The sequence below is a fragment of the Lepisosteus platostomus genome, chromosome 4 (assembly GCF_059453375.1).
Source record: "Lepisosteus platostomus isolate fLepPlt1 chromosome 4, fLepPlt1.hap1, whole genome shotgun sequence".
Classification (NCBI taxonomy): Eukaryota; Metazoa; Chordata; class Actinopteri; order Semionotiformes; family Lepisosteidae; genus Lepisosteus; species Lepisosteus platostomus.
The window spans coordinates 41,877,000-41,888,121 of NC_142614.1; positions in this window are offsets into that span (position 1 = coordinate 41,877,000).

Below are 11,122 nucleotides of genomic sequence, written 5' to 3' on the forward strand. Positions count from 1 at the left end.
AACAATAGTACAGGAAACTATGCACAGTGGGCATGGTCTGGGATGTTGTGTACTGTATGTACGCGTCTGCGTTTGATACAATGTGAAAGAATACCAAGACCGTCCCATAATGAAAGTGGAAGATATTGCAAGGCTATGTTTATCATGATATAGCCTAATAACTGACATTAAAACTAATATCAATTAAAACACCCACACAATTTTTACATTAGAAAATGATTTTTATTCTTATGTTCAATAATATTAGGAAATAAATCTCTTTTTAAAATTGAAGGTTTATGGTATTAACTTAAAACAACAGTTTTAAAAATAGTTTTATATGAATACTTTACATTAAGAGAACTATACAACAACAAAAATGAATCCCAACTCTGAAGAAGAAATTCTTCAAAATGACCAGATTTCTATAACACCCAGCCATCTAAAAATCATTACAATATAACTACTGAATATTATATCACTGTAAGCAGTTTCGCCTTGGTTTTGCGATTGCAACATCGAAAGACATTACTGCGTTTCATTATAATGCAGGTTTATTAACAGCCGTCTGGCTTTTGTTTACTCTATGTAGGCGAGTGCTCATTCTTTACAACATACTTGGCACTGTGCTATGAAAATGAGTGGGCGACATTTCTGCAAAAATTGCCTAACGTAGACGCTATTTACTCCAGTACTTTTTTCAAGAATATGCACCTCCTGAACTCCATGCCTTTTGAATAAATCCCCGCACGAAGAATGCCAATCAATTTTTTGGGTCTACCCACTTTCCCCCAGCTGCAAATATCTCGGTGATAACAGATATTTTTTCCACCAACTGCAGAAGATAGTGCTAATCTTTTAATAAAAGTGCTCTATTACAATAAGATCTGCCTGGACCGACAATAATAGATCACAGAATACAGGCATGCTAATATTAGAAGAGACAGTTGTTTGGGTTTCTCAGACCCAGGCTCTCAAGTTTATCCAACCCCGTTTCCAAATAGGTTTGAGAGCAAGCGGAGTATTGTATTACATAGCGAATATACATTAAGCAATAGTTGTTTCTAAGCAAATGCACCCTCTGTTATGTTCCGATTTAAGTCCACGTGCGACCTCTTCAGCAACACGCACACAGTGACTCGCTGCTCTTTCTGTGTGCAGTATTTCCAATTGCTGTAAGTCAGCTTTCGATTAAAACGGGTCGGGTTCCTTCTACCGGCAGACAATGTGTACTACATCTTTAACGAGTAAAATAAATATGCTACTCTTTCTTTGCTCATAGTCGTGTTATGGATCCCCCCACACACGTAATTTATACTCGCCAGTGAAGGGTTGATCCGAGAAAACAACTTATTTTAGGTCACATCTAGGTCTAGACTATCATGTTATGTAGAATTTAGAATAATTTGTATAACACTTAGTGGTACGTAACATTAAATAAATAATTTTCAGAGGTTTGCACAGTAAAGATTAAATGATATGAACATAACTCAAGAGATGCTAGCTGTCGGTAGTCTAATTTGATTCAGACAATGATTATTTACTAGAGGAATTGATATAATTTCAAGTGCGATATGTTTGTTCAGTTCAGGTGGGTAACTGCGTCAGCATGCGTAGGCTGCAAAGGAACAAGTAAAGGTTTATTACATGCTGAGAAGAGAAAAAAGCAAATACAACGTTTCGACGTTGACACCTGAAGAAGGCTTCACGGCCGAAACGTTGTGTTTTCTCCTCTTTTCAGCATGGAATAAACCTATTTGTTTGTTCAAATTATTGCCTTAGGCAAATTGTAGTTTAAGGGGAACAAATGTATGTATATATATATGTGTGTGTTTAAAAGGTACGGAAATTGTGGAAACATAATTAACAATCTCCTTTTCAGTAAGGCCTAACGCTTTAAATGAATTTGTTTATGTGACAGTGAATTAATACGAAAACAAGAACCAGAAATAATTTGGTGCCGTGATATTAACTTTTATTTGAATGCTCATGGGGTTCCCCACTGGAATGAAATGCTTAAAAATCCTCAGTTTGGTGATGGAAAATGGTAAACAAGAAAACTGCAATTGTCATTTCAAAGCACTAATGTGCTTAAAAGAAGCTAATGGACTGATGGATTTTTCTTTTGGTTATATTTTCAGATCATGTCAAGTTGTATTAATGAATTTCCAGATTTCAGACCTACTGTACATCTTTTTCTTTAAACAATGCTTTAATGGTGTTTCCCCTGTAAAGCCGTTAGAATGTTTTGATGTAAAGCAGTGTTTAATGTTTCTAAACCTTTTGGCTTATAACATCGATAATATATTTTTTTTATGTGATATGCGCAAAAATCCCATTGAAAACAATATAATTTGTTTAAAAGGAACAAAGAGTTTTAACTTCTACGACAAAACTAAATAACACAATAAATGTTTTTCTAACACAACGTGTTTTTCTTAAGACCTTCGCTGATAAACTGTCGATTAAAACACGTAATTGTGCATCTCCATATAGAAAATAAATTTGTGTGTGTTCAGTAATTATTCTTGAGTTAACACTATATTTTTACTTAATTATTTCAAAAAATATATATAGCCGGTAGTACTGTAATGATCAAAAATCTAAAATGCGCGCTTGTCAGCTGAGAAGTCATGAGAAGTTGGTTTTTAAGTTTAGCTCGCCCTAAACGGAAAAAAACAACACCTTATGTAGAAATACATATTACAGGCAAGTTATACTGCATGTGTAAACTATATACTCGCGCTGAAATATGAACAAGCAAGACACTGATCAAGGAAGAGCATATCGCTGCCACATTAAAACAAAAAACAAAAATCGCAGTCAGAACACATCTGATAGCCTGCGAAGTCACCAGCATGTTTTATGGAACAGTAAAATTTTCCTCTGTCCTTTTTTTACCAATGTAATCACACCATATGTGGAGATCAGGTTTACACCAGGTGCTCATCCACTCCAGCCTTAACAAGTACTGTATGTACAGTAAATGGATGCACATTCCAATAGCAAGAGGAGCATCTAATGAAAACATTCATGCTGGTATGATCAGAGGTCCTGTTACAGAATACTGTGACATGAAAATGACCAAACCAATACTGCAGTGTTATAAATTCAGGTCATTCTTGCCTTACGATGTGGTGACCTTTCTTAGGTGTTCATAATGTGCATTTGAAATAACAATTCATTACTTAACAAACAATAGCAAATATTCTATATCTGTCAATGATTTAGCATGTGCATTTCTTTTACATTTTCTGATGTTAAAAATAATTTTCAGCCAAAGATTGCTTTAAATACCTCTATGATAAAGTTAACTTTTATTCACCATTCAATCCAGAAAATGTACCCACAAAAGTATTAAAAATAGATTTGACGAGGGTGTCCAGGGGTATCCTCTACTGCTTGAGAGGAGGCACCGAGGTTCAGTTATTGCTTGCATTCAAGATGAAGAGAAACCATTTCCCAGAAACAATGCAGATGCATAAACCAATTTGGTATACAGTATGTCATACATGCTGTTTTTCTAGTAATAGAGTAATCTTTAGAAATAGTTACATGGAATATGTTCTTAGTCAATACATTATTAACTAAGAATTCCACACTGTCCAATTTAACAATTTTCAGAAAATCAGTCTTTTGTTTAAAAAAATCAGAGGTTGCTACTTAAGTTAAAATATTAAAATAAAAATCAATTAAATATCTATTTTTCCTTTTCTTTTTGGACATAACCATAGATTAATGAAAAACTCAAAATGCAATGTATTGTATCCGTCATAAAAATGAGACTGCCTTGCTTATTTTTCATTCCAAAAACATGAATAGTTACATGCTGAAATGTTTTAGAATTCCTGAAAATGTAGCTAATGTGACTTTTTAATTATTGTTGTAAACGAATGTAAACAGTGTGGAGAATGTGAACTGTGTCTATTAAAGAAAAGTGGACAAACATATGAGATGGTATACACAAAATAAAGGAAAAGTACTGGAATACCTTACATGTGTAACTTATAATTGCATTATGGAACAAATCAACACACTGGATTATAAATTAATGTCCATTTGTCTGAAGACAAGTTTGAGATACAATTGAATACATGACATCAGCATAATCAAGGGCACAAGCAAGAGATGGATGGCCACTTTGCTGCAAATGTGTAGAGACATATAGTTCTTATTGCATAAAGTGCCTAAAGTATACAATTAAATCAAGTCTATGAATACATTTACCTTGATAAATGCTTTTGAATGTAGATGATATACCGTATACTGTGGGGTATATGTTAAACCTGCTACAGGCAGTTCAGTATGATGTTTTTAACTAAGTGGTTGCACTTGGCAAATACAATTGCATAATTTAGCCGCTTCATTATATTCCTGTATTGTAATGGTTGGCAACAGAAAGAAAATAAAAATATGAGAGTGAGATCATGTAGAAAATGATCTAGTGTAAGATTGTTTTACTTACTTCTTCTTTACAAATTAATAGCAACTTTGATTTCTGTATATTGTTTTCCCATTGAGCTCTTGAAATAGGAAATTAATTTCCATTACTGAAATTTTCCAAAAGAAAATTAGCAACAAGAGTTTTTTTATGGTTTTAAACTTAAAAGACCATTATAGAGTTGCAGAATCATTTACTCACGTTATCATAGTTATCCTTATAACAGTCCCAAAAATGTGGGGTTGAATCCTATACTGTACTCAATGGGTGATGCAAACCAAGCTACTGTAAATGTTAGACATTCAATGCATATTTCTTGAGTATTCTGCCCAATTTTCATATTTTGACATGCTGTACAGTAATGCCTTATCAATTAAATAGCCAAAATAAACTGTTCAAAATAATTACATTCAGTTTGTACTTAGTGTATTACTTGCTTATTCTCAGTGAGTAACAGTAAAGAGAAATAATGGCACTATCTCACTCCTAAAATATATTGCAGTATAACCTTAGTGAAATTGACACCATCAGTCAAAGGAAAATAAGCTTAAAGCCTATACAGTCTATGTTGACCCCATCTTAGCAGCACCTCAAAGAGCTGCTGTGAGCAAATAAAAAAGCAATTTATTTCTGCTTTCACCTAGATGTGTGTGATTCCAACAGTATCTTTTAATGGTTGTTGAACAGTAAGCCTGAAAGAAAACTGCTAGCAGAAAAGACCTCAATTGCTTTTCTTTTGAATTTCTTGTTTTTCTTGTTTTTTTTGTGGACTCATACTTGGGAGAGCTATTTTTGTGGGTTTTATCACATGTCCTTGTGGTTTTTGCCAAGCCAAATGCATAATATGCTCAAAGGTGTCTGGCAACAAAACATTGATCTGTTTTTATTTACATGCTCATTTAACACTGTTTGACAACATGTTTGTTATTCCTAGATAATTGTCCCAGAATGTTATTACTCAACATTTCAGAAATAAAAACAAAAAGTAAACATTACCATTAATATTACTGTATAAGCACTGGAACTGTTTCATTGTATGCCTTGTAAAATGTCAGTCTAAGGAAAGCACACTAATTACATTAGTCCAGTAATCATATTATAAGCAACAGGCTAGCCTACCTACAGTACATTTATAAACAGGTGTCAACATTGTTCATTTTATAGAAAATACCTTTGTTCACAATCAATGGAATTAACAAAAAGGTTGTCTAGTGCCTATAATTAAACTCAATAATGACATTTAAAAGCATGACTCCTTTAAGGTATTATATACTGTATGAATACAGTAGGTAACCGTTAACACTAGAGGACTTTTGACATACTGTATTAATGGCTTACAGGATTGATCACCCATATCATTAATTCATCTATATTTTAACTGTTGGATAACTGTTTAAATGAACTGAACAATCCAAAATTAATGTTGAGGAATGTTGGATTTAAATGAAGCAACTGAACTAGAAGTTTATTCTTTACTGACATTCTCCAGAGTGTTTTGCAAAATGTGATGCTTGCAGAAAAAGTGGAGAAGCACATATGAATAATCTTTGATATATGAAATTCATTCTATTATTGACATTTTAGTCTACATTGTGTAAGAATATGGTTCTGTACATACTGTATACCGTATGTACCTGTCAAAACATTATTACCATGTGTAAAGATATCATCAACAATTTACTCAAAGCTTCCAATAATGTTTTCAACTATTAGAACTGTGCTAACAACTGAACTCTTCTTTATTCATATTCATTTTGGTAAGAAACTAAGCTTGGCTTTTAGCATCTTAAATTCATATTGGTCTTCAAAAATCTTCAAAACCATCTCACCAGCTAAACTTCTTACTGTCTGCATATCCACTAAGCTAAAAGGAAATTCTTTCAGGACAAATTGTAAACATAAATAAAAACTTAAAATTCTGATCATTGTAGAATTGTGTTTCCACATAAAGAAAGTAAAACATTGATTAGAAATACCAGAACAATTAATAAAAACAGCAATTTCTTGCATTTATATGTAGCAATTTTCATACTGATGGATCCCAATTATAATGGATATTGAGATTTATTAATGGCATTAATGTAAAAGCATGCTTTCTTTTTATACAGTATATAGGAGGAGACCCACTGCATCCATCTCAGAAGTGTGGCATCCACTTACAGTATGTGACAGTAGTCATCATGCATCGGCATCTCCACAAGACAGCAGTTCAGGTGGAGGAGTGTGAAATTGCTTCAGTTAAAGGGGAACATTAGATAGGCCAAAACTTTGGGAGCTCAGTATGAACATCAGTCTAGACACTGCAGTTTACCCCTGTTTTTTTCAAATAATGTAGCTTTTTAACAGCTACATAGTCAGGACCTCTTCCAGAGAACAGCACCTCCTGCAGCAGTGTTCCTGGTCTCCAATGCAGGGGGTTGGGTTAGAAATTGTGGTCTAAAAGAGCAACAATCTGTTGTTTCCTCTATTCTCCCATCCCTGTACTAGCCAGGCTCAGCCATGCTTAAATTTTTTAAACAAAGAAAATTAGGCTACAAGGTTTTAACCCTAATGCCTCTATAAATTCATATATAATGTATAAATAATAATAATTAAAAAGAAATGTATTTGGACAGCCCTAAAGTGCTTCAGTTAATGCTGACCATGGGAGAAAGTATGCTTTTACGTTAATGCCATTAAGTTATCTCAATATCCATTATGATTGTTCCTAAAATACACACATACAGGTCAGTATCCTTAAAGTCAATACTACTATTTTTAGAACATGTAATTCCAGATTTTGTGCTTAAACAATGTGCAAACTGCTTCACTGATCCCGTGAACGCATTCTGTCATCTGTTACTTTCCAGTAAGTCACTGTGAGGTCAGTATGTCAATAATAATGTTTTGGCTTTGGAATGTGTAAAATTTCCATTCATATTTTTTCATTTAGATTTGTATTAAGTAACCAAAGCATATATGCTGTTTATCACATTCATTTCAATTTTTCATGAAATAATTACTCTTTGAAACCAACAGTTTATTAAAAAGGTACAGTATATAAGATGATAAATACAAAATATATTTTTTAAAATGATTTTATAATTATTTTATATACCTTAAAACACCAGAACTCAGAAATGATCCAAATAAATTATCTAATTAATCTAGTAACACGCTTGCACTAAACTCAAGTTACTGTATTAATGTATTAATTGGTCTTCTGAAATTTAAGTAACCAACAGCAGGTACTTTATGAGCAATCAATCCGCAAATTATCAATGTTGTTTTTGTTACCTTTGTTTGTCTGATCAGAATAGTACAGCACAGGAAATGTTAATAAGAAACATATAATTTGTTTAAACTTTTTATTTTGCCAATGCATCCATTAAAATAATTTGATTTTATGACTTATGTAAATCAGACTTAACATTAAAATATCATTAAAATATAATTCCACATAAAAATATGCAATTATGTAAGAGCCCTCAATACAACGCAACCAGCCAACAAAACATTAAGTGTAATATCAAAATTTCTACATTATGAATATCAAATAGGCTATTAACAGGTAATTTCAAGTCATACTTTAATCTGTGGCATTACCTTTTTTATAAAACCATGATATGAAGCACATTATTTTAAATGATTTAAAATTTGGGTGCAATGGTAGCACAGTGGTAGCACCATGGGGTTAATGGTAGCACCACTGGTGCCTCACAGCACTGGGTCCCTGGGTTTAATTTCTTGCCAAGGGAGAATGTGTATATTCTCCCCATGTTTGTGTAGTTTTATTCCAGATTTTCTGGTTTCCTTGCATAGCCGAAATACATACTGGTACGTTAATTGCCTTCTGGAAATTTGGCCCTGGTGTGAGTGTGCGTATCCATGTCTGTGTTTGCCCTGCGATGGAATAGCATCCCATCCAGGGACGGATTTAAAACAGATTCAGAATTCTACTATGAAGTGACTGAACGTGTCAGACAAACCAGTGGAATACTACATTGAGAATGCTTGATACCCTCCAATGCAGCATGATTTGTTTTTGAATGCATGCAGCTACACATGTTGTGGCAACTATTGTCTTTCAGTGACACCTGGTGGGTGAAATGAAACTCAGGAGTTTCTAAATCTCCACTGAAGGCTTTACTGCAATGTGCTCTACATGCATGTGACCACTTTTCTGACTGGTCAAAAACATTTCATCTGGGCAGAGTAAGTAAAACAAAAACAACTTTCAGTTTGCAACTTTACTCTCAGATGAAAGATTTTGAACTGTTCTTTAATTTTTCATTCATACTATCCATTACAAATCTGTTGGTGATCAGGTCCTTTAGTTTTCCAAAGAGGAGTTTACGAGTGTGGTGTATTTTTTTATTCATAATAACCATCTGAAAAGAAACCAACACTTTCTGACCTAAAAAAATGTTTCTTGAAAAGAAAGAAAAAAACATAGCCAAGTCCCTTCAATTTAATAAAACACTGAAGAAGAAATACACCTAAGGAACAGAGCTGCACAAAGAGAATTTGCCTTGCCTTATCTTATTATTTTTTTTCAAAAGGCTTGCTAGTTTAGAATCAAATTCCTATTTACACTAGAGAATTAAGTTTTATTTAACATTGAGTCAGAAGTTCTACTCAGAATATTCTTCCCCACACTAGCATACAGTAGTTCCAAGTGATGGAATAATCAGTAAGAAAGCATATAATCATCAAAATACCACATGAATGAATGATGAACATCAGAAGAAATTTGGATTTGTGCCTTACCCTCTATGATCTTGTTTTCTGTGTTTCAGTTTGACTTAGAGAACATTTGTTCATTGCACATTTACAGCTGTGCTCTGCTTTTTCGTGATGTTGTCTTCATTAGAGGTAAAAAATAGATCTTCAACCATTATAAATAATGAACTATTTTTTTAATTCAGTTTTGGTATCATGAAAGTGTTAGAATATGTTTAATCTTCTGTTAAATATGTCAGGACGTATCAAAGTCTAAACTTGTCAAGGAGAGTCCTTTCATGGTCTGGATTATATATCTTTAAAGACCTACCCAATCCATCCATGCCCAATTACGGATTTAAAGCACAACGCAACAAGTGTACTGAAAAAAGTGGAATGACGTTTCTGCCTCATTAAGGATGCAAAATAGACTTATTGTAATAGACAGCAAATTTAGAAATATCAGAACGGATACAAAGGAATTGTATGTTTTTTTGCAATTTTAAGGAAGAAGCTATAAAAGATAAACAACAAATATGATTTAATTCATACTTTTAATTGATAACACTGGTAGAAAAATAATTACCTAGTTTTTAACCCACTCAATCTGTTTTTTGAATATGATTGATCTGTAAAGTAAAGTGCAGATACTGTATGGTATTGTTAAGGTTTTTTTAATAATAAAAATATAAAAGGAATATAAACAAGTAGTAAAAAATTACACCATGAAAATAGTATCGGTGTCCTGATTGACAAAATCAAGAATATATTATTTTAACACTAGCATTAGAAAGTTAAGTGTGGATGTAGTATATGCAAGTGATTAATATTGATTCACATATTTTATGTTTATTTTTAAACAGATATATATATATTTTGTTTCTCTATAGTATGTGTCTGTATAACAGACAAGAGCATGTTGCAAGACAATGTAGAATTCTCCCATAGAAGGGGACCTGGTCTTTTGGCCTAGTGGAGTTTCGAATGGCTACAGGGAGTAGCACTACAGTATATAGTTGTGAACATTCCAAAAGCTGTGACCTAATCTTTGCAGAGTAGTCCTGTAAGTTCTGGAAAGCCCAAATCCATCAATTTTTTAGCTGCTTTATGCAATTCAGGGTCGAGTGGAGCTGAAGACTATCTCTGCAAGCAACGGGAGCAAGATAGGACACACCATGGACAAAACGCTAATTCATCACAAGGCACACACTCACACCAGGGACAGTTTTCGCAGAAGGCAATTAACCTACTAGTATGACAAGTATGACTATGGGAGGAAACCAGAGCACATGGAGAAAAGCACACAAACACAGGGAGAGTATTCAAACCACACAAATAGTACACCAGATTGAGAACTGGAGCCAGGGCTTCAACACTGCAAGGCAGCTATGCTAACCACTGTGCCATCATGTCATCCAGCCACAATCCAGTTAATCTTATAGATGAGCTGTTTATGATTGGCAACACCTGTAAGCTATTAGAAGCAATTTGTTCTATTAAATGAACTTTGGTTCTAGCTTCAATTTTAGTCCCAAATGATCTCTAAATTACTTAAATGCCTATTTAACAATCACAAAGGAATTGTTCCATACCTTTACAAATTGGTGATGTACAGTAATAATGACCTACAAATCTGCTGGACTGCATTTGAGAATCCTGGCTTAGAGCTACAGTACAACCTTCACAATTGTTAAGTGCTTAATTTGAAATGTTTTGAGTTACATTAAAAGCAGAATTTGAACATTCAACATACATTTTCTACTCATACATAATGTACAGAAGAATAGATCACCCTGCAACTCACAAGTGACAACCCCCCTGAAGCTAAGCAGGTGTGACTCTTGTGAGTACCTGGATGGGAGACCTCCTGGAAAAACTAAGGTTGCTGCTGGAAGTGGTGTTAGAAAGGGCAGTAGGGGGTGCTCACCCAGGGCATTTCTCAAAAACAGTAGGAGTGTTACTCCAGCATCCTGGCCAAATTTTCCCTTTGGCTTTTAACAG